This window comes from Biomphalaria glabrata, chromosome 3, assembly GCF_947242115.1.
Source record: "Biomphalaria glabrata chromosome 3, xgBioGlab47.1, whole genome shotgun sequence".
NCBI lineage: Eukaryota > Metazoa > Mollusca > Gastropoda > Planorbidae > Biomphalaria > Biomphalaria glabrata.
Window position 1 is genome coordinate 39,592,839 of NC_074713.1, and position 25,999 is coordinate 39,618,837.

Genomic DNA, 25,999 nt, shown 5'->3' on the forward strand with positions numbered 1-25,999 from the left:
GGGATATAAGGCAAAGGGTGTCCCCGTCAGACTTGGCGAGTCAAAGCTTGAAGAGCTGGACAAGTTCACGTACCTTGGCAGCATCATAACAAATGATGGAGATGCTTACCATGATGTAGCGTGCCGAATAGGAAAGGCAGGGAGCATTTTCCAAAGGCTGCAGCCTATTTGGACTAGCCAAGCCATTGGACTCGAGACAAAAATACACCTTCTCAACACAATCGTCATTCCAACTGCTACATATGCATGTGAGACGTGGAAGTCATCTGTCAAAATTGAGAAAAGACTAAATGTGGCTCAACAGAGATGGCTGAGACGGATTTTGGGAGTCAGTTACACAGACCGGATCTCAAACAAGGAAATCCTTTGCCGAACTGGGAGTCGAACACTTAGTGAGGTTGTGACTGAGCGTCGCATGAGGTTTGCGGGACATGTTCTACGTCAAAATGAATTACGCACACCAAGAGTTGCGATAACATGGAAGCCAAAACGAGGAAAGCGCAAACAGGGACGTCCTCGTATTACCTGGCGACACACCTTCATGGAGGACCTCAGAACAGTGGACACCAGATGGGAAGAGGCTTCAGACATTGCCAGTGACAGATCATTATGGAGACAGCTTGCCGCCCAATGCGCCGAACGGCGCGGGAGGACCTAAGTCTAAGTCTAAGTAAGTAAGCCACTGTTTGCTTGCTAAGGTGAACTTTTCTCACTTGAGTGTCAACCGGTGCGCCCCTCCTCCTCGAAATGACGAATCTGAATACCGTCAATGTGCAAAAAAAAAAAAAAACAAAAAAACCCCCAACAAAATAAAAACGAAAAAAACAAGAAACAAACAAAAAAACATAACTGTAGCACCAGGACAAAAAAAGGATTTTTAAGCTGTTTTTTTTTTATTTATTCATAAATCTTAATTGCGTATTTGACACTTTTTTCTTATCGATTCCTTAATTCTTTTCATCACTGGAGTTAGCTGAAAAAAAAAAAAATTATAAAGTTTGGTTTGTAGTTGAATTGATTGTGTATGTGTTTCTGGTGTGTTGGTAACGTGATTATCTTTATTAATAAGAAAAGTTAATGTTCGTCAGTGTGTGTGAGAGAGAGAGTGTATGAGTGTCATTATAAAAACAATTAAGTCAAACGTTTTTTATGTGGATATGTGTGTGTGTGTGTGTGCGCGTGTGATTATCAGAGCAATCAACTTTAAAGTCGGTGCGAGTGTGCGTGCGAGCTGTGTGAACTAATTTGCTGATCGATTCACTGAATGTTTGGTAAGAAAATCTAATCAATACAATAACCAACAGACAACACATTCAATCCAAATAAACAACACAAGAGGTCAGTCAAGTTCATAGAGGTGAAACACGCAGAGACAGGGCTGAATCAAAACAAAACAAACATAGGATTTCTGTTGGACATTATCTATCTATCTATCTATCTATCTATCTATCTATCTATCTATCTATCTATCTATCTGTCTGTCTGTCTGTCTGTCTGTCTGTCTATCTGTCTGTCTGTCTATCTATCTATCTATCTATCTATCTATCTATCTATCTATCAATCTATCTATCAGTCTATCTATCTGTCTGTCTGTCTATCTGTATGTCTGTCTGTCTATCTATCTGTCTGTCTGTCTGTCTGTCTGTCTGTCTGTCTGTCTGTCTGTCTATCTATCTATCTATCTATCTATCTATCTATCTATCTATCTGTCTGTCTGTCTGTCTGCGCTAACTCGGACATGTTCGACGGATGGAGGACAATCGCTTCCAGAAAATCTTTCTGTACCGGCAACTTGCGTCTGGCTCAAGAAAAACTGGTCGCCACCTCCGTTACGGTGATGTTATAATAATGGATTTAAAATCTGTAAACATTCATACTGGCCATCTATCTATCATTGTATCATGCATGGGCGTAGCCCCCCCCCGGACACACACACACACATATATAAATGGCTGAAGGCTAGTAAAGGTATGCACAAGACATGTATGTTAGCAAGCATGTGGAACTAATGTATTTAGTCTTTAAAACTATATAGAGGTGGCTCTATAGTTATTAAATACAGTTTTCTGGCACTGCCAGCACTATGACAAACCCAATGAATGAATTCGGTCACAATGATAACATTTCATATTTCAAAGTACTTTTAACAAACTCACGGATGTTGATTGGAAAATGTAAGAGGACACCCTACTCCATGTTCACACGCATGGCGCCCTAGCACCCACGAGCCCGCCATTTCGCCCCCCTCCCCCGACATGCTGCTGTGTACATTTGTAAATTTAAACACGTCCCGGGGTATCCCTGTGGCGGAAAAAGCAGGGGCCATGGCGCCCCGAAAACCATCACGCGGGGGGAAGATGAAGTAATTGGCCATAGGGATTTGATTTCCAGAATGCGCCGCCATTGCTCCCCCCCCCCCGTTCTCCACCTCAGCTTCTGTCTGTAACCCAAGGGCGCGCGGCCTTCTGGAGGTGACGAAATAGACACCGGCCATTCCTAACGCATTGAAATGACGAATTGATTGGAACTGAGCCTGGTGCTTCATTTCCAAATTAATGGACCTTTTTTTTTTGTCCCCATCATTTGGCCTGTACTGACACCGTCTTGCAGACGTCTAGAAGGACATTCCACGTCTCAAAGACACGAGGCGGATCCTGTTTCATAATAAATTACGTTGCCTTCAGCTACCATCTTTGACTGGCACACACGAACGAGGGAGAGATGGGGGTAAAAAGAGGGAGACAGTGGGAGAGCTAGAGAGAGAGAGAGAGAGACAGAGAGTGGGGAGGGGGGAGACAGACGGGGCGGGGTTGCGGGGATTACCGGCCGATCATCGGCAGCTCTGCGACATTCGGGCTCCGTCCGGTCTAATTATTTCCATTGTTATTCTGATTAATTTTCTTTTTCCATCGGACCTCCAGGCCACGTCTCTCGCCTTCGCTACGTTTAGCCGCCACTCTCCTGGTTAACGAGATGGAGACAAGGGGAGAGAATGTCCATAGTGATCGCCCCCCCCGCCTCGACCATTGTTTTTAATATATTTTTTTTTTCTTTTCTTATACTAAGAACGGCATTAAACTTTGACCGCACAAGAGTTTCTTGTTTTGATGAATGGAATCGTCTGCAACCCTTCCCAGCCCCCACCCTACTCTCTCACACACACACATACACACACTGCGCAATATTCTGAATTTCAAAAAGAAAGCGTCCATGAAGGAAACACAGGTTCTGAAGACTTGTTAATAATTGTGACGATTCTAGTCCTTAGATAGGTCACTGTTATGTAACCTTAAGAGGTCATTCATCCCACGTGTGACAATAAGATTTAATTGTGTACAATGTGACTTACTCGTTTCTGATATTTCACTTTTTTTTTAATGGTGAAATTATTTTTCATTTTTATTTTTATGTCGTTGGCTACACGGGAAAGTCGTTGCCATTTTGTTCTAGAGATCACGAGACCGCACTGCTCGGAGGTTGTAGGCTAGGATAAAATGTTGTCATGACAACGCCATGTTTTGTCTTAACGGAACTGAGAATTAAAAGTAGAATGTTTGTTGTCTTTTTTTTTTATATCGCGACACATAGGGACACATTAATGAAACACGTCGCGACACATTGGGTCACATTGATGAAACACGTCGCGACACAATGGGTCACATTGATGAAACACATTGCGACGCATTAGGTCACATTGGAACAGATCGCGACACATTGGGTCACATTGGAACAGATCGCGACACATTGGGTCACATTGGAACATATCTCGGCACATTGGGTCACATTGGAACAGATCGCGACACATTGGGTCACATTGGAACAGATCGCGACACATTGGGTCACATTGGAACATATCTCGGCACATTGGGTCACATTGGAACATATCGCGACACATTGGGTCATATTGGAACAGATCGCGACACATTGGGTCACATGGAGAAACATTGGGATACATCGCCGACACTTTGAAAAAAATATCATAATACATCGTTAAATATCGCGACACATCGAGATATAGGTGAAACATGGCTCTACTTCAGGGGCGGACTGAGTGTCAAAATCGGCCCGGGCATTTCCATACAATCAGGCCCATAAATTACCTATCATGTGATGGGCATCCAAATATAGGCCTACCTGTCCTCAAGATTATTATTATTATTATGGAGTGTCGATAATTGTGAGCTCCGTATTTGAAAAAGGGCCTTATGTTGCTTTTTAATTGCCCAGGGTGAAGCCCACTTCTAGTAGCGCTGTCTACGGATGTAGGCTATTACGTTATCTCGGAAAGTTTACTAGAACACATTACTATTACACTGTAGAGTGATTTCTTTTAAATACGATACTCAGATGTCCGCTTTTTTTTAAAGAGAATATTATAAAACCTTTATCAATTTAATACTTAGTGGCATCCATGCGACCTTTCGGTGGCCCAACCGGCCCATTTGAGTACCGGCCCACCGGGCATTTGCCCAAAAGCCCATATAGTCAGTCCGCCCCTGCTCTACTTCCCGGCACATCGAGATATAGGTGAAACATGACTACTTCGCGACACATCGACATACAGGTGAAACATGACTCTACTTCGCGACACATCGAGATATAGGTGAAACATGGCTCTACTTCGCGACACATCGAGATATAGGTGAAACATGACTATACTTCGCGACACATCGAGATACAGGTGAAACATGACTCTACTTCGCGACACATCGAGATACAGGTGAAACATGGCTATACTTTGCGACACATCGAGATATAGGTGAAACATGGCTATACTTTGCGACACATCGAGATACAGGTGAAACATGGCTATACTTTGCGACACATCGAGATATAGGTGAAACATGGCTATACTTCGCGACACATCGAGATATAGGTGAAACATGGCTATACTTCGCGACACATCGAGATACAGGTGAAACATCCCTATACTTCGCGACACATCGAGATACAGGTGAAACATCCCTATACTTCGCGACACATCGAGATACAGGTGAAACATCCCTATACTTCGCGACACATCGAGATATAGGTGAAACATGACTCTACTTCGCGACACATCGAGATACAGGTGAAACATGGCTATACTTCCCGGCACATCGAGATACAGGTGAAACATGGCTATACTTTGCGACACATCGAGATATAGGTGAAACATGACTCTACTTCGCGACACATCGAGATACAGGTGAAACATGGCTCTACTTCGCGACACATCGAGATATAGGTGAAACATGACTCTACTTCGCGACACATCGAGATACAGGTGAAACATGGCTCTACTTCGCGACACATCGAGATATAGGTGAAACATGACTCTACTTCTCGACACATCGAGATACAGGTGAAACATGACTCTACTTCGCGACACATCGAGATATAGGTGAAACATGACTATACTTCTCGACACATCGAGATACAGGTGAAACATGGCTATACTTCGCGACACATCGAGATATAGGTGAAACATGACTCTACTTCGCGACACATCGAGATACAGGTGAAACATGGCTATACTTCGCGACACATCGAGATATAGGTGAAACATGACTCTACTTCGCGACACATCGAGATACAGGTGAAACATGGCTCTACTTCGCGACACATCGAGATATAGGTGAAACATGACTATACTTCTCGACACATCGAGATACAGGTGAAACATGACTCTACTTCGCGACACATCGAGATATAGGTGAAACATGGCTATACTTTGCGACACATCGAGATACAGGTGAAACATGGCTATACTTCTCGACACATCGAGATACAGGTGAAACATGACTCTACTTCGCGACACATCGAGATATAGGTGAAACATGGCTATACTTCGCGACACATCGAGATACAGGTGAAACATGGCTCTACTTCGCGACACATCGAGATATAGGTGAAACATGACTATACTTCGCGACACATCGAGATACAGGTGAAACATGGCTATACTTCGCGACACATCGAGATATAGGTGAAACATGACTCTACTTCGCGACACATCGAGATATAGGTGAAACATGGCTATACTTCGCGACACATCGAGATATAGGTGAAACATGGCTATACTTCGCGACACATCGAGATACAGGTGAAACATGGCTCTACTTCGCGACACATCGAGATATAGGTGAAACATGACTATACTTCGCGACACATCGAGATACAGGTGAAACATGGCTCTACTTCGCGACACATCGAGATATAGGTGAAACATGACTATACTTCGCGACACATCGAGATACAGGTGAAACATGGCTCTACTTCGCGACACATCGAGATATAGGTGAAACATGACTATACTTCGCGACACATCGAGATACAGGTGAAACATGGCTATACTTCCCGGCACATCGAGATACAGGTGAAACATGACTCTACTTCGCGACACATCGAGATACAGGTGAAACATGACTATACTTTGCGACACATCGAGATACAGGTGAAACATGGCTATACTTCGCGACACATCGAGATACAGGTGAAACATGGCTATACTTCCCGGCACATCGAGATACAGGTGAAACATGACTATACTTTGCGACACATCGAGATACAGGTGAAACATGACTCTACTTCGCGACACATCGAGATACAGGTGAAACATGACTATACTTTGCGACACATCGAGATACAGGTGAAACATGACTCTACTTCGCGACACATCGAGATACAGGTGAAACATGACTCTACTTCGCGACACATCGAGATATAGGTGAAACATGGCTCTACTTCGCGACACATCGAGATATAGGTGAAACATGACTCTACTTCGCGACACATCGAGATACAGGTGAAACATGGCTCTACTTCGTGACACATCGAGATATAGGTGAAACATGGCTATACTTCGCGACACATCGAGATATAGGTGAAACATGGCTATACTTCGCGACACATCGAGATACAGGTGAAACATGGCTCTACTTCGCGACACATCGAGATATAGGTGAAACATGACTATACTTCGCGACACATCGAGATACAGGTGAAACATGGCTCTACTTCGCGACACATCGAGATATAGGTGAAACATGACTATACTTCGCGACACATCGAGATACAGGTGAAACATGGCTATACTTCGCGACACATCGAGATATAGGTGAAACATGACTATACTTCGCGACACATCGAGATACAGGTGAAACATGGCTATACTTCCCGGCACATCGAGATACAGGTGAAACATGACTCTACTTCGCGACACATCGAGATACAGGTGAAACATGACTCTACTTCGCGACACATCGAGATACAGGTGAAACATGACTCTACTTCGCGACACATCGAGATATAGGTGAAACATGACTATACTTCGCGACACATCGAGATACAGGTGAAACATGGCTATACTTCGCGACACATCGAGATATAGGTGAAACATGACTCTACTTCGCGACACATCGAGATATAGGTGAAACATGGCTATACTTCGCGACACATCGAGATATAGGTGAAACATGGCTATACTTCGCGACACATCGAGATACAGGTGAAACATGGCTCTACTTCGCGACACATCGAGATATAGGTGAAACATGACTATACTTCGCGACACATCGAGATACAGGTGAAACATGGCTCTACTTCGCGACACATCGAGATATAGGTGAAACATGACTATACTTCGCGACACATCGAGATACAGGTGAAACATGGCTCTACTTCGCGACACATCGAGATATAGGTGAAACATGACTATACTTCGCGACACATCGAGATACAGGTGAAACATGGCTATACTTCCCGGCACATCGAGATACAGGTGAAACATGACTCTACTTCGCGACACATCGAGATACAGGTGAAACATGAATCTACTTCGCGACACATGGAGATATAGGTGAAACATGGCTCTATTTCGCGACACATCGAGATATAGGTGAAACATGACTCTACTTCGCGACACATCGAGATACAGGTGAAACATGGCTCTACTTCGCGACACATCGAGATATAGGTGAAACATGGCTATACTTCGCGACACATCGAGATATAGGTGAAACATGGCTATACTTCGCGACACATCGAGATACAGGTGAAACATGGCTCTACTTCGCGACACATCGAGATATAGGTGAAACATGACTATACTTCGTGACACATCGAGATACAGGTGAAACATGGCTCTACTTCGCGACACATCGAGATATAGGTGAAACATGACTATACTTCGCGACACATCGAGATACAGGTGAAACATGGCTCTACTTCGCGACACATCGAGATATAGGTGAAACATGACTATACTTCGCGACACATCGAGATACAGGTGAAACATGGCTATACTTCCCGGCACATCGAGATACAGGTGAAACATGACTCTACTTCGCGACACATCGAGATACAGGTGAAACATGACTCTACTTCGCGACACATCGAGATACAGGTGAAACATGACTCTACTTCGCGACACATCGAGATATAGGTGAAACATGACTATACTTCGCGACACATCGAGATACAGGTGAAACATGGCTATACTTCGCGACACATCGAGATATAGGTGAAACATGACTCTACTTCGCGACACATCGAGATATAGGTGAAACATGGCTATACTTCGCGACACATCGAGATATAGGTGAAACATGGCTATACTTCGCGACACATCGAGATACAGGTGAAACATGGCTCTACTTCGCGACACATCGAGATATAGGTGAAACATGACTCTACTTCGCGACACATCGAGATATAGGTGAAACATGGCTATACTTCGCGACACATCGAGATACAGGTGAAACATGGCTATACTTCGCGACACATCGAGATATAGGTGAAACATGGCTATACTTCTCGACACATCGAGATACAGGTGAAACATGGCTATACTTCTCGACACATCGAGATATAGGTGAAACATGACTATACTTCTCGACACATCGAGATATAGGTGAAACATGACTATACTTCGCGACACATCGAGATACAGGTGAAACATGACTCTACTTCGCGACACATCGAGATACAGGTGAAACATGACTCTACTTCGCGACACATCGAGATACAGGTGAAACATGACTCTACTTCGCGACACATCGAGATACAGGTGAAACATGACTCTACTTCGCGACACATCGAGATACAGGTGAAACATGACTCTACTTCGCGACACATCAAGATATAGGTGAAACATGACTCTACTTTGCGACACATCGAGATACAGGTGAAACATGGCTATACTTCGCGACAATTCGTTACAAATCCTGACATAATGTGACTTCTCTCTTTCTACTGCCTGGCGTGGTAGTATTAGTTTGAACTTAGGACGACTTAGGGAGAGATGAACGTTAGTGGCAATGTATTAACACAGACACACACACACACACTATCTTGCTCACTTCTCCTCTCCATTCGGTTCAAACGGTATCAAGGATAAGCCGGCCCACTAGGCAAATGGGTAACTTTGGGGTACTTTTTTTATGGTCCACTATGTGAGTTGTTTTCAAAATAGTCCAACAGGGTTATGACCTGAGCGACTGTACGTGCTTACAGGGCTATCCATTGACTCTGTTGTTGTCTCGCGAGATTTGGAGACACTTAGCAAGGGATCAGGAGTTGAGGACGTTGGATCAGCAGATGTTGAGGTAGCATAATAGTTAACAATTTACAGATTGCATCTCTCAGTATGTGTCTGTCTGTCCGTCCGTCCGTCCGTCTGTCTGTCTGTCTGTCTATCTATCTCTCTATCTCTCTATCTATCTATCTATCTATCTATCTATCTATCTATCTATCTATCTATCTATCTATCTATCTATCTATCTATCTATCAGTCTTTCTGTCCATCAGTCTTTCTGTCTGTCTTTATATCTATCTATATTTATATATTTATACTTCCAATCACCATTAACGAAATCCAAGTCACCATTAAAAACATAATAATGATGTTCTTGATCCAATGTTATAGTTATCAACCTCTATTAAGTTTGAAGTATTTTTTCCTAAATTCATATCAGGTTAATGCTATTCACATAGTGACGTTTGAAATTGATACATTATGTTTCTTGTCTATCACGTGACGATCATTGAAGTTTTACAATGAACTCATTCCATGAGCGTGAATGCCACGGACACATCTTAATATATTTTCTTATGATCAAACCAAAGCGATGGCAAACTTACAAACACTGACCTACCTATGCCCTTACGATAAATTGAGAGCGAGGCTAACATCACATGATCGCACTCCAAAGGCTGTTCCAGACCGAGGCAAAACTCTTCACAGGTTTATCGTGCAGATCTTATGGCAATGTCTTCCATTTCGAAGATTAAGGATGAGTGCAGTGTTTCACAGGACTTTGCAGACCCAGTTGCGACATGCATATTTTGCCGCATCTCATACAGACAAAGTCGTTGTCAGCTGGCGGTCTATTTAAGTTTTAATCCCGTTTTTTTCTTTCAGCCATGTCTGGGCTTTCCCATCTTTTTCTGTCCTTGGGGGTTCCAGGTTAAGGCTTGCCTTGTTATGTTGGATGCAGGTTAGGGCTTGCCTTGTTATGTTGGATGCAGGTTAGGGCTTGCCTTGTTATGTTGGATGCAGGTTAGGGCTTGCCTTGTTATGTTGGATGCAGGTTAGGGCTTGCCTTGTTATGTTGGATGCAGGTTAGGGCTTGCCTTGTTATGTTGGATGCAGGTTAGGGCTTGCCTTGTTATGTTGGATGCAGGTTAGGGCTTGCCTTGTTATGTTGGATGCAGGTTAGGGCTTGCCTTGTTATGTTGGATGCAGGTTAGGGCTTGCCTTGTTATGTTGGATGCAGGTTAAGGCTTGCCTTGTTATGTTGGATGCAGGTTAGGGCTTGCCTTGTTATGTTGGATGCAGGTTAGGGCTTGCCTTGTTATGTTGGATGCAGGTTAGGGTTCGCCTTGTTATGTTGGATGCAGGTTAGGGCTTGCCTTGTTATGTTGGATGCAGGTTAGGGCTTGCCTTGTTATGTTGGATGCAGGTTAGGGTATGCCTTGTTATGTTGGATGCAGGTTAGGGCTTGCCATGTTATGTTGGATGCTTACTTGCGAAGAGTGTAACCTATCCATCTTCAGCATCTCTGAAGAATATCTACTTCAATGGGCTACTGTATTGTTCTTTGCCACAGTTCCTCATTCAAGGTCTTGTCTGACCAGCGGATCATACAAATTATCCATGGGAGCAGATGGCGTCAAGTTTATCTGTTTCACTTGTTGACAAGGGTGTCCAATATCAGGGAAAAAAAAAACACCGTCTTTACCTCTTCAGGGTAATGTCGGGTACCCATTAGAGTAGGCTGGATTCATGGGCGTCCTGAAATCCCGAATCATATCGCAGTCTCCAACGAGATTCGAACTCCAGGCTCCTCGGTTCGAAAGTCAAGTGCTGTTCCACTCCGCCATTATGCCCCATAATATCAAATAAATCTACAGGGTATATAATGAGATCGCTGATAAGAATTTGTTTCAATGTTTATATCAATTTAACACTGAAGAAGAATAACTTATAGCAAGAGAGCAAGTCAACTCAATAGTATAGGCCTACTGGCACGCCGGAAGGATCTGAAATGGTTTACTTTGGATTAATCCAGCCAAAAAGCTGACAGCCCATTTAAACCTTCTATAAGGGTTGCTGATGCGCAATGTGGAAATGGAAGGGTCGCAACTCTGTGAACCAAAAGATAATCATAGGTTTCCTGTAACTGCAACAAATGATTCCAGAGTACGATATATGACTAATATAATGAGCCCCGTTGTGTATTATTACCCTCCTCATCACTCACGAGAATCTGAGCAGAAGTGAAATCTTTAACAGCCGCCATGATGTATATTCTTTTAGGCTGGTAACGACAGGCCCACGCTGGCTCCTCCCACTGATCGATAATGATTGACGGATGATGCGCGTGATACGGGCCAATACAGTAATGCCGGCGCCGAAGCCGGCACAAGACTCTCGTCCTTCTGACGCGCTGGCCGGAACCGGTAGCACGTGCAGACGTGACACGCATCCGGTTCTACAGCCTCGCTTTCGTCTTTTTGATCAATCTGTTCGTCATATGGCTTCCGGTGATCATTTCCGGTCCGTGAAATCGCTCTTCAAGTAAATGGAATTTCTGCCGAGACTTTGACCTCCATAGGTAGATGTGTACATCTACAGATTTACAATGCGTTTTGTTTTTTCGGATTTTCTTTTAACATCCTTTTTTTTTTTTAAATTCCAATAATAGCCAATGTAGTTTGGAGAGACGTCCTCAAGGTATGTCGCTTTGAGCTCCCAAAACATTTATTAAAATGTAAACAAAAAAAAAAAAAAACTTTAAAAGAAAAAGATTGCCTCTAGTTTTATAGCACTAAATAATCGATAAAATATCTACTTCTTTTTTCTGTTTTCTTTATATATATACTAGACATATGTTACCCGCGACCCGCGGGTCTTTATTTGCGCATTACTTTCGATATGGTCACTGAGAGTGTTTTGTAAACAATTAAACGAAATAATAATGTAATAAGTAAAGCGAATGTGTCAATGTAAAAATAGTGTGAATGAAGCTATCAAATCAAAATAGCTAATAGGCTTAAATCCATTTTTTTTTTCAAATTAAAACATTTTCTTGTAGGCCTACATATATTTGATTAAAATTTGAGATGAATAGACTAAATTTTGTATGTTCATGTGTATAAAGTATAAAGTAGATCTTGAGGTAGACATAGATCTAAATCTACACTAATCTAGAGTTAAAAATTGGCTTTTATAGAGCTCATTCTGTGCTGCGCATGCGTGAACTTTTTTTCATGAATGAATATAGGCCTATCTCAACACGGCTTCGTAACTTAAGCAAACAGCGAACGAATGTATTTAAAATGCTTTAGAAAAACAAATTTGAATGTTAAATTGATTAAAATATCAAATGAATGGACAATAATTAGTATGTTTATGTGTTAAAGCATAAAACTATCTTTGCGAAAAGAAGTTTTATCATCTTAGAGTTCAATAAGAGTTTTAGACCTAGGCCTAGGAATAGACTCAGTACAGAGATGTGTTAATGTGTAACCATTTGGTAATGTCTAATGAGAGAATGTTCGCCAGGAAATCTGTAGTCACAGATATCAGGAACTAATTTATGTAAAAAAAATGCTTTTGAATAATCTAGTGGATTGGATTTAGATGTATGTTAAACGTAGCTAATGATCCTTTCACGTTATTTCTCTTTCGCTACGAAAATAAAATTAGTTTTGCGAAAATGGGTTTACCCGAAGTCGATACATTCTTATCTATTAAAAACGAAAAGAGCGATAGCTTTGTTAAATGAATGGGATTATAAAGTGAACAATTAAACGAAATAATTTTTAGTACGCGATTCATGAATGAATATAGATCTAGGCCTATCTCAACCCGGCTTCGCAGCTTTCGTAAATGAATGTAGCTTTAGAAAACCAAATTTGAATGTTTATTTGATCAAAATATGAAATGAATGGACTTTAATTAATATGTTTATGTGTTAAAGTATAAAACTATCTGTGCGAAGAGAAGTTTTATCATCTTAGAGTTGATTTAGAGTTTTAGATCTAGGGATGGGATTATAAAGTAAACAATTAAACGAATTAATATTTAGTAAGCGATTCATTACGGTATTGTCTAATGAAAGAATGTTCGTCAGGAAATCTGTAGTCACAGATATAAGGAACTAATCTATGTAAAAAATGCTTTTGAAACACAAAATTGAAGGTTAATTTTATTATATAATGAAATCAATGGATCTTCTTTTGTATTTTCATGTGTCATAGTAAAAAACTATCTGCGCAAAGTGTATTTCTTAAAATTAGATCTAGGTCTAAATCCTTTCTATCTTTTCTCGTGTCAACATTGTAGACATGGCCTAGATCCATAAAATACTATAGCTCTAATAGAGTCGGACAACTTTATTTTTTTTGAGGGTCTTAAGTTTGTTTTAGGGCTGCAATACATACACTACGGTCTAAGTTAGTACCCAAGGAACATTCCTGCTTAGTTTTATCAAGATTGGTCAAGCGGTTTTGATGTCTATAAGTAACATAAATACATACATACATACATACACACATACATACATACATACATACATACATACATACATACATGCATACATACATACATACATACATACATACATACATAAACCTCACATTCTACTTTATAATATAGATTTCTATATAAAACTAAATTAATTTATCTTTACCTTTACCTATCCCTTAGTCTATAGGACCGTTGTGGCACCATGCCAGACTCGTTGACCGTCTTTCTTCATTCCTCTCTGTCTTTTGCCTTAGTTAGAACCTCTTTCAATGGCCGGCCCGTCCATTCTTTTTTGTTGTAATTAATTACCGCTAAATAATGAATTGATGAATAATGTCAGAAAAAAAGAGTCCTTGTAATCGCAACGAATTTTTTACACCGCTTATATCAACTCACTCTGTCTGTCTGTCTGTGAGTCTGTCTGTCTGTCTGTGAGTCTGTCTGGTCAAAAGTTTAAACACGCTATTCATCCGACTCCCAATCTCTTATCAAGCTGAAATTTTAAACAATTATTTCTTTTACCTGAAAACACAAGAATCAATAAAAAAAAAAAAAAGAGGCTAACCAATTAGTTCATTAACTATTGGTTATAAATTACTTTGTTTGGTATCTCAAATAAGGGAGAAAAATAGTACTTGACTGAAGTGGTGGTATTAGCTTAATTAGTCCCCTTTCCAAGGGAAAAAAAATAGTACTTGACTGAAGTGGTGGTATAAGCTGAATTAGTCCCTTTATAGATTGTCGTCTGAGGTTTATTACACATTTTAATTAAATGACTGTTCCAAACTAATTGATATACTAAATATAAGCTTTGTTTGTTTTTTAAAGTATTTTTTTTATTCGCTTGTTAAAAGGATGAATAATTGTGCAAAGTTTCAACTTGATTCAAGAAATGGAAATGGGACACAAAACGTGTACAATATTTCTACCAGACAGACAGACAGACATAGTGAGTTGAAAGAAGGTTTGTAGCACAATATTGAAACATAGATCTTTAATCCAAACCAGCAATGTGAATTGAACGAATCAACCAAAACTTCCTAGTTCCTACCCTTGATATATAATTCTGACCTAGTTCTAGCTAACTAGTTATTGCTAGAGCACAATAATAAATTACCACATTTGTTTATTAGCGTTAGAATTTATTTGAACTCTTGTCTGTCTGGTACAATTTGTGTACATTAGATTTCTCTCACAACAAATCTCAGATGAAGTTGAACTCTTGCACAATTATTTCTTATACCTGACAAAGTCAATTTAAAATTAACCAATTAGTTAATTAATTATTGGTAGTTAATTATTTTGTTTGGTATCTTCAACAAGGGATATAATTTTACATTTTCTCTTATTAGTTTGACAACTGCATGGATGGAATCTGCCTGGGTGGACATGGATCTTGAAAACGGCTCAAATGATTTTCCTAAAATTTGAGTTTTTATGTATATCTTTGGGAAAACAAAAACTATCTAATTGGCCACACTGGGAAAACACTGTTTTGAACACATGTCAGCGGGAATCTCCGCGTGTATGGAATAAAGAGTGGAATCAATAAACAGACGTTCGGGAACACTTTGCGCACCATCATGTGTAGAAACTTGGCATCAATGTTCCTTGGAAACTAACGTAAAAACTAACATATATATAAAGTAGCCCTAAAAAAAAACAACAACTGAAGACCCTCAAAAAATAATTTGCCCAATTCTGTGAAAGTATTACAATTTCATGGATCTAGGTCATATAGCTATGTTTACTTGAGACAAGACCGAAAGGTCACGCATGTTCAGAGCATAGAATCTCGCGAAGGCTACATCTAGATCTAATTACAATTTGTAAAGATAGTTTTTTTTACTTTAACACCTAAAAATACAAAATATAGTCCATTCATTTCATTATTTAATAAAATTAACCTTTAAATTTGTGTTTCAAAAACATTTTTACATAAATTCGTTCCTTATAGCTGCGAATTTAGACGTCAAGAAGTACATTTTAATAGCTCCATTCATATTATCGCGCGCTTCTTTCATTAGACGCTACTGAAAGGTCACGCATGCGCACAACAGAAGATCTCGCGAAGATCTTATTCTATGACGATAGTTTTTTTTTTTTTACTTTTACACATGTGAAGATATATTCTATTCATTTCATTGTTAAATAAAATTAACCTTCAAATTTATGTTTCAAAATCATTTTCACAAAAATTTGTTCGCTATAAATGTGAAAAGAGTCTAGCAGTGTTGTCATATACTTTCATAACTCAATTCATAATACCGAGAGCACTTTACATGCGCTGCGTAGTGATACAAATAAAATTAACGTCAGAGGCCATAATATCGCGCACATAATAAAGGCATATTATTGAACTAATCAACTGCATACATAGTACATTTGACTATCCAATGTATTTTAAAAGCATATTACAACTACACATTTGGTTGAATTTGAAGTCTTTAGGTTCAATTTACTTCTTTGTTTCGGAGTTACTTAGGCCTATTTGCAGTTAGATCTCTTAACAACATCTGTACACAGCTACAGTGTAAACCATGGTCGCAGCCAGGATTTTTTTCGGGGGTGGGGGGGTTGGGGAGATTTTGAACCCCAACCCCCCTGGCTACGCCCATGGTGTAAACACATTTATAGCATTTGAAAAATGATTCCAATATGATTGGACATGGCAAAAAAAAACTTGATATGATGCTCTTTAAGGGGGTTATTAAATATATTAACATAAAATACTTAATTAATGAGCTAATTGTGCCCTTACATTCACACATAAACTGATCGATCGAAAATGTTTAGTGAAAGTAGATGTATTTTACCTAGTTTAAACAAATGAATAAAATTCAAATCTAGGTCTGCAACTAACTAAGGCCTCTTAGCTTTAATTACAAGTCTTTATTTCGTATTTCGTTGGATGTAGGTCAATACGAGTTCATAGTCCTTGACTAGGCTACTAAAGCAATCATATGTCTTAGATTTCTAGATCTAGATCTACATAAAATTAAAAATGAAAATGTTTTTATTTTTAAAAAATCACATCTATACAAAATCATTCTTTGCTTGGATAAACCATCTACTTCTTTTAGTAAACTGTATAAGATAAAAGTCTGTAAGTAGGTCTATAAACTATAAGTATCAGAGAGCATGATTACGCATGAATGAACATTTAGATCTACATCTATTATAATGGTTTAAATACTCTAGATCTAGATCTAATTATAGGCCTATATATAAATATTTTGATTAAAAAAAAAAGATTTAGGTCGATTAGCTATTTTAATATTTATAATATTTTGACATTCACGCATTCGCTATACTTATAACAATAATTTACAATATTATGTTCTTCAAGTGTTTTCAATACACTATATCTGGCTATATCTGTAATACACAAGACCCGCGATCCGCGGGTAATATCTGGTTAGTATGTATATAAATATTCAATATCAATACTATATCTCTAAAAGCGCCTATCACATACTGGGCTGTGAGAAGACTCCACCTTCACTAGACACTGCGAGTGAGTAGTTGTGTGTGTGTGTGACTGAGTCCTACTGGTAAATGTGAATGAATAGTTGTGTGTTTGAGAGTTTCATATTAATATGTGTGCGTGTGTTTGTCTTTTGCCATGTCATATCTAAAATTGTGTGAGTGTGTGTATAAGTGTGTTTGTAACTTTGAAAGCGCGCGCAGATAGATCTATATTATTCTACATCTAGTTCAGTTTAATCTCTAATAAAATAATTAAGTGATCTGTGGAGTTTTCTATTTCTAGTTAGATCACTTTAGATCTTGTATACATTACTTTGTACTTCTACTGTCCAGTTTTGTATTTCTAGTTAGATCAGTGTAGATGTTGTATACATTACTTTGTACTTCCACTGTCCAGTTTTGTATTTCTAGTTAGATCAATGTAGATCTTGTATACATTACTTTGTACTTCTACTGTCCAGTTTTGTATTTCTAGTTAGATCAGTGTAGATGTTGTATACATTACTTTGTACTTTCACTGTCCAGTTTTCTATTTCTAGTTAGATCAGTGTAGATCTTGTATACATTACTTTGTACTTCCACTGTCCAGTTTTGTATTTCTAGTTAGATCAGTGTAGATCTTGTATACATTACTTTGTACTTCCACTGTCCAGTTTTGTATTTCTAGTTAGATCAATGTAGATCTTGTATACATTACTTTGTACTTCCACTGTCCAGTTTTCTATTTCTAGTTAGATCAGTGTAGATCTTGTATACATTACTTTGTACTTCCACTGTCCAGTTTTGTATTTCTAGTTAGATCAATGTAGATCTTGTATACATTACTTTGTACTTTCACTGTCCAGTTTTGTATTTCTAGTTAGATAAATGTAGATCTTGTATACATTACTTTGTACTTCCACTGTCCAGTTTTGTATTTCTAGTTAGATCAGTGTAGATCTTGTATACATTACTTTGTACTTCCACTGTCCAGTTTTGTATTTCTAGTTAGATCAATGTAGATCTTGTATACATTACTTTGTACTTTCACTGTCCAGTTTTGTATTTCTAGTTAGATCAATGTAGATCTTGTATACATTACTTTGTACTTCCACTGTCCAGTTTTGTATTTCTAGTTAGATCAGTGTAGATCTTGTATACATTACTTTGTACTTCCACTGTCCAGTTTTGTATTTCTAGTTAGATCAGTGTAGATCTTGTATACATTACTTTGTACTTCCACTGTCCAGTTTTGTATTTCTAGTTAGATCAGTGTAGATCTTGTATACATTACTTTGTACTTCCACTGTCCAGTTTTGTATTTCTAGTTAGATCAGTGTAGATCTTGTATACATTACTTTGTACTTCCACTGTCCAGTTTTGTATTTCTAGTTAGATCAATGTAGATCTTGTATACATTACTTTGTACTTCCACTGTCCAGTTTTGTATTTCTAGTTAGATCAGTGTAGATCTTGTATACATTACTTTGTACTTCCACTGTCCAGTTTTGTATTTCTAGTTAGATCAGTGTAGATCTTGTATACATTACTTTGTACTTCCACTGTCCAGTTTTGTATTTCTAGTTAGATCAATGTAGATCTTGTATACATTACTTTGTACTTCCACTGTCCAGTTTTGTATTTCTAGTTAGATCAGTGTAGATCTTATATACATTACTTTGTACTTCCACTGTCCAGTTTTGTATTTCTAGTTAGATCAGTGTAGATCTTGTATACATTACTTTGTACTTCCACTGTCCAGTTTTGTATTTCTAGTTAGATCAATGTAGATCTTGTATACATTACTTTGTACTTCCACTGTCCAGTTTTGTATTTCTAGTTAGATCAGTGTAGATCTTGTATACATTTACTTTGTACTTCCACTGTCCAGTTTTGTATTTCTAGTTAGATCAGTGTAGATCTTGTATACATTACTTTGTACTTCCACTGTCCAGTTTTGTATTTCTAGTTAGATCAATGTAGATCTTGTATACATTACTTTGTACTTCCACTGTCCAGTTTTGTATTTCTAGTTAGATCAGTGTAGATCTTGTATACATTTACTTTGTACTTCCACTGTCCAGTTTTCTATTTCTAGTTAGATCAGTGTAGATCTTGTATACATTACTTTGTACTTCCACTGTCCAGTTTTGTATTTCTAGTTAGATCAATGTAGATCTTGTATACATTACTTTGTACTTTCACTGTTCAGTTTTGTATTTCTAGTTAGATCAGTGTAGATCTTGTATACATTACTTTGTACTTTCACTGTCCAGTTTTGTATTTCTAGTTAGATCAATGTAGATCTTGTATACATTACTTTGTACTTCCACTGATTTAGTTTGTTTCTGCTTGCTTCAATGTTGGCTGTGATCAGAAAACCCACTGCTTCTAAAAACTTAGGCCTAGATCAACATTTTAAGCAATTATACATAAAACAATGAACCATAATTTTCAAATACAAAAACAAAATTTAATAAAATACTCTGAAAGACACAAAGATAAAGGCACATTCCTCATCCCATATGCTAGGACAAATTTGTACAAATACTCTTTCTTCCCTAGTGCTATTAGAGCATGGAATGGGTTGCCTGAGCTAGCCTGAAAAACCAGTGACTTGGCAGAATTTAGATCATTGGTTAATATGCATGATAATAAGCGTGGGACGTAATCATCTTCTTTTTTTAAAGTAACGTCTGTATCATATAACATAAGATAAGAAATCTGAATGCTCTGAAAATGTGAAATTCTCTGTCACTGTTATCACCTTTTCATCTTCACTTCACTCTTTTTCTTTCACCATCATTTTCACCATCACCTTCACTTTTACTGTTACCTTTAACTTCACCTCCGTGTCAAGGTCATTTACTCATTGACATCGCAGTAAACTCGGAGACTACAGACCAAGTTTTTACAGCGACTCGAACCTGCCATTTTCAGTTCATTAAACAGGCGAACTTTCAACAACCGTTTCCGGTGAACTAAATAATGCCCGGAAATGTAAACTGGCCGGGTGGTTTGAATGTCTTTATTCTTTATAAGCTTAACATCAGATCTAATGAAATTAATATCAGCGATTAGTCCAGTTTCTTTGTTTTCAAGTAAGATTTGTGGGAGGCGGGGGGGGGGGGTGATGATTTCCCACTGCCGTATTTTATTCCAGTTTCCTCTTTAAACAGAAAATACATTTGTGTGTGTGTGTGTTACTCTTTGCTTGGAAAGCTCATGGCACTGCTGACAGATCTAAATCTGCTCGTTATGAAAGTTACCGACACTCACTGACCACAATGCAGAGTGGTGGCTATTCTTTTCTTTCTTTAAAAAAAATAATAAACTCGGCACTCGGATCAAGTTTCCTTTCGGCCGTATTGATTGGTTGGGAGGACATGGATCGTAGCGTGACAGTAAATAATAAAACATGATAACAATGGATTGCCATACATCCTCGTGTGCCATCGGTGCACCGTATTCTTCTCAAATTACCCTACTCGTAAACGTAACATTGTTGGCATATTTGCAGTGGGAAATCTCGAGACGGGGGTGGACAAGTGAGTGGGGGAGGTAGGGATGGATAGAGGAATCATTTCTGAGATGGGGGGGGGGGTGACATGGGAGTTATAAGAAATAGAAAAGAGGGAGGGGGGGGCGACTGGAAGAGGTCAGGCAACGATGAAAGCATTTGACCCCCAATAAACAAAAAAACAATATAAAAAACAATAAACAACAAAAACTATACAGCAAATATCCAAAGTACTAAGAGTCCTATATGACATTCAGTTTTATCTAGAGTCTATTTCTTTTCACACACTTCTATTGAGCTTTCTGGCGCTTCATCTCGTCCCCTTTCTTTAGTTGGACGCGCTTTCATTTCAAGCCCTATTTGTGTGATCAATAAAATTAAATAACAAGAAAGCTAAAAGAGTTTGTGCGGAAACACAAACTCGGAAGTGGCCCCTGAAGTGGTTCACCAAAGGAGGTAAAAAAAAAAATCTCTCACATGGATCTAGTAAAAAATCTTTAGAGGGCAAATAAGCAGGTTAGGTTACGTGATAAATTAAGGCTATTATTATTATTATTATTATTATTATTATTATTACCATGACATTTAAAATATTTATATATATTTAATGAAACAGTTGTTGAATTTGAGCCTGGCCTCACGGATAGTATTAAATGATCACTAAATGAAGCACTAGCTCTTGATCGCTCCTCATAGCGTGGCCAGGGTGAAAGAGCGCTGAACAAACAAAAAGCTGAGAGAAGAAGCAAGCCTATCTGCAACTGAAGAAATCTAACCATGCCATGGGTAGGATATATATATATATATATATATATATATATATAATAATCATCTAATGGTTACTGAGTGCTAATGTCTCCTCTCATTGAAGACCTATTGATGAGACCCTTCCCTTTAGTTCTATGCCTTAAGTGGCATATTTTTTTTTTCTAAAGGAAACCTCAGAATTTGCGCTATTCAATTTTAGCTTTATCATCATAGGAATCCTTGGGCCTTAGGCCTCTTTTATGGGCCATCTCGCCTCTTTTGTGGGCTTTTTTTTTTTTTTATGTTTTTATTTGTAAGTTCTCATAATTCACAAGAATTAAATCATAAACAATTGAAAGTGTGCCACTAGGATTTCCAAGAGTCAAGAACTACTTATTAAATTTTATTTTAAAATATTTTAAAATTATAGACATATAAAAGGTTTTGTTTTCTTTGATTAAACAAAAATAAAACGTACTTCATAAATTGTTTTAAGTTCGTACAACAGAAAAAATAATGGTAGTACTATAAATATTTCAAAGCATTTTCTTATTAGAAAGAACAAGATACACAAAAAGTCGTTGCACACAAACTTTGTAGGCCGCAACAAGTCATACAATCGGATGGACAGATATAGCATACAAAACTAAAAGAGCTCTTCCCCGTTGTGAGGCCTCTAAATATACTTTATAATAACTAACATTAATTAATTGTTAAATAACTATACAAGCAGTGTGTTGATTCTAGTTTAGAATATTGTTTGTTTAGTACAATCTCTCTGTGGTTCAATTTTGCAATTACAATTGTAAATTACAATGTTGTTGTTTTTTTTTTTTGAAAACTTGAAAACTTATCAATAAAATTTAAAGTCTATCTTTAATATTTCTTAACTTTAATCTATTTAAGAAATCATTTTTCACATGACGTCACATATGCCCAGATGTAAGCAATAGCTGAAGGCTTTTTTAAATGATTCAGAGACATTCTCTAAGGTCTTAGTGACCTATGAATCGTGCACTGTCAATTTTTAATTTCTTCAAGAAAATTTTTGCTGCCTTTAAATGTCTTCTCAATCATGGTCTTTCTGTTTAAATGTCTTCTCAATCATGGTCTATCTGTTTAAATGTCTTCTCAATCATGGTCTATCTGTTTAAATGTTTTCTCAATCATGGTCTATCTGTTTAAATGTCTTCTCAATCATGGTCTATCTGTTTAAATGTCTTCTCAATCATGGTCTATCTGTTTAAATGTCTTCTCAATCATGGTCTATCTGTTTAAATGTCTTCTCAATCATGGTCTATCTGTTTAAATGTCTTCTCAATCATGGTCTATCTGTTTAAATGTCTTCTCAATCATGGTCTATCTGTTTAAATGTCTTCTCAATCATGGTCTATCTGTTTAAATGTCTTCTCAATCATGGTCTATCTGTTTAAATGTCTTTTCAATCATGGTCTATCTGTTTAAATGTCTTCTCAATCATGGTCTATCTGTTTAAATGTCGTCTTTTGGAGAATCATCAAATACGCTAATAATTCTGAAACTATCATCTACAATACTTCGTCAGTTGTTGAAATAAAGACTTTTTGGTTGGATGGCTTCAACTGTATCTGCTACATCAATGATTGCTTCAAATGTATCTGATACATCAATGATTGCTTAAAATGTATCTGCTACATCAATGATTGCTTCAAATGTATCTGATACATCAATGATTGCTTCAAATGTATCTGCTACGTCAATGATTGCTTCCAGTAGGAGTAGAAGTTCAGAGTTAAAAAACGATCAATGCTCATAGAGGCTCGGGGTCTGAGTGGTAAAGCGCTTGGCTTCCGAACCGTGGTCCCGGGTTCCAATCCTGGTGAAGACAGGGATTTTTAATTTCGGGATCTTTAGTCGCCTCTGAGTCCACATATCTCAAGTGGGTACCTGATAATAGTTGGGGAAAAGTAAAGGTGGTTGGTAGTTGTGCTTGCCACATGACACCCTGCTTGTTAACCGTAGGCCACAGAAACAGATGACCTTAACATAATCTGCCCTATAGACCGCAAAGTTTGAAAAGAGAAATTGCTACCATATAGTAATTCCTGCAACTTGTGATTGCTCGCATATGGAGATTTGTGGCATTATATTAGTAATTTTTTAAAGAGCCTTTTCAATAACCATTTGAGCTAACGTGTTATGGTTTTGGTAAAGAAAAGGTTTAAGGTTTAAATCGTCACCACTTTGTCAAAAAAATGAAAGATGCCATTGTACTTCTTCTCAATAATTTTTTTTATTAAATTAAAAAGTGTCTATAATTTCAGAACGAAAAATTCTTTCATTTGTACTAAAACATTTTAGGCAAGAAGAATTTTCTAAAAAAGAATGTTGACCTCATAAATTGAGACAATTTTATGCAAACCTATTAAATAGCTTTTCTGTTGCTTCTCAAAATCTTCTGTACTTCTCCTTGGTTCCAGACATTGAAGCTGCATTTTCATATTCCTGAGCTCCACACATATCATACATTGACGCTCACACCTTTCTAGACATTTGAAGATATTAAGTTCATCTCATCAGCTTTTTTCTCCCTTAAATTCTTAACTTCTAAATCTGATCAGTGTCTGCTAGTCAGGTGTGGTCAAACAAAATACAAAGGTGCCTAGAGTCATTCTGACTTAAACGTTGTTTGCTAAAACATCTATAAACTTATCAACATTATTGATGTACTTACAGTTATGGACTTCACATTTCCATCATATCAAGGTAATTCTTCATTCAATTAGGACACGTCGTTAATATGGTCACACGATGTCAATTAGTCTGCTTTTATAAAAAACAATCTGTGCAATGTATCCTTTCATTTTCTTTTACATCAATCATAAAAACGAGTTCCATGTTATTTGTTTTTGTAGCCGGATGTCTTTATTTTCCAATCCAGATAAATATTCTTCATACGTCTTTTAATATTGTAATTTTAGACTTTATTTTCGCCACCTTTTAAATTAAGTCACAAATTTCATTTCTATAGAATGCGATGAAAATAGTTTGTCTAACAAACAAAAAGTGAAAGCTTACTTTCAGCCGTATACCAGCTGCACGAACACTGCTTTGATTTTAAACAATATTTTTATCGAATCTATACCAAACAAAATAATTAATTACCAATAATTAATTAATTAATTGGTCAATATTTTTTATTATTGGTTTTTGTGTTGTCAGGTGAAAGAAATATTTGTGCAAAATTTCAACTTAATCCGAGAATGGGTGTGGGAGAAATAACGTGTACAAACTTTTTACCAGACAGGGAGATAAGACAGACAGAGGGAGTTGATATAAGCTTTGTAACAAACATTTATAAACTAATACTTACAAACTAATATTTACAAAACTAATTCTTACAAATCTAATACTTACAAAACTAATACTTACAAACTAATACTTACAAAACTAATATTTACAAACTAATACTTACAAAATAATACTTACAAACAAATACTTACAAACTAATACTTACAAACTAATACCTACAAACTAATACCTACAAACTAATATTTACAAACTATAAATGGGATGGGCGAGGGGGGGGGGGAGAGCTCATGCTAAAAATAGAAACACCTTACCTCCGCCCTCTGAACCTGGTCTCAAGACTAAGCTCCTAACTGCCAAACGTAAAGTGTCAGCAAGTGACAGTCAGGGTGGCACTGACGAATTCCGGGGGACTCATTTTGTGTGGGGGGGCGGAGCTCAAGGGAGGAGGAAATAGAGGCGGTGGAACAATGCTGATGGCGTCTCGGTGGACGCTCGACCTGGGCCCCCGTGTACGCTTCACGTCACCCCGTGGTGCCCCCCCCCCTTGAAAACAGATACGTACGAGTATCAGCCCTCGCACCGGCGTCGGGAGGTGACGTGATAAAGATCTGGTGACGGAATCTTCCCCGTAGATCATGTGACGGCTCGAATAGATCTTGGACTCCCGTATCATCTCTGACATGCTTTCTCGAGAGATCTTGTAACACAGTAGGCCTACATTATACCCAGTTGTCTTCTGTTCACGTCTACTTAGCTCCATCAGTACGTACTTTTTTGTTTTCCAAGACGTATGGCGTTAGATCGCGCTTACCTGTGGAACAGAAGGTACTGGTTCGAGTCTGATTATTAGAAGTTAAAATTGTTTTAAACAACCAATAGAAATAAGAATTCTTTTTAAAAACAATGCTTATTAATGAAAAAAACCCACTAACTATTGCCATTTAACTGAAAATTACAGG

At 38.1% G+C, this 25,999-nt stretch overlaps 1 long non-coding RNA gene across 1 annotated transcript; it reads right to left on the reverse strand.

Moving 5' to 3' along the window:
* Positions 1-874: 874 nt before the first annotated feature.
* On the reverse strand, positions 875-25,252 carry LOC106073895 (uncharacterized). The gene is made up of 3 exons (XR_001218856.2): positions 25,232-25,252; positions 14,178-14,325; positions 875-973 (listed from the first exon to the last, which is right to left on the reverse strand). It is a non-coding gene; the product is annotated as an uncharacterized LOC106073895 (long non-coding RNA).
* Positions 25,253-25,999: the final 747 nt, after the last annotated feature.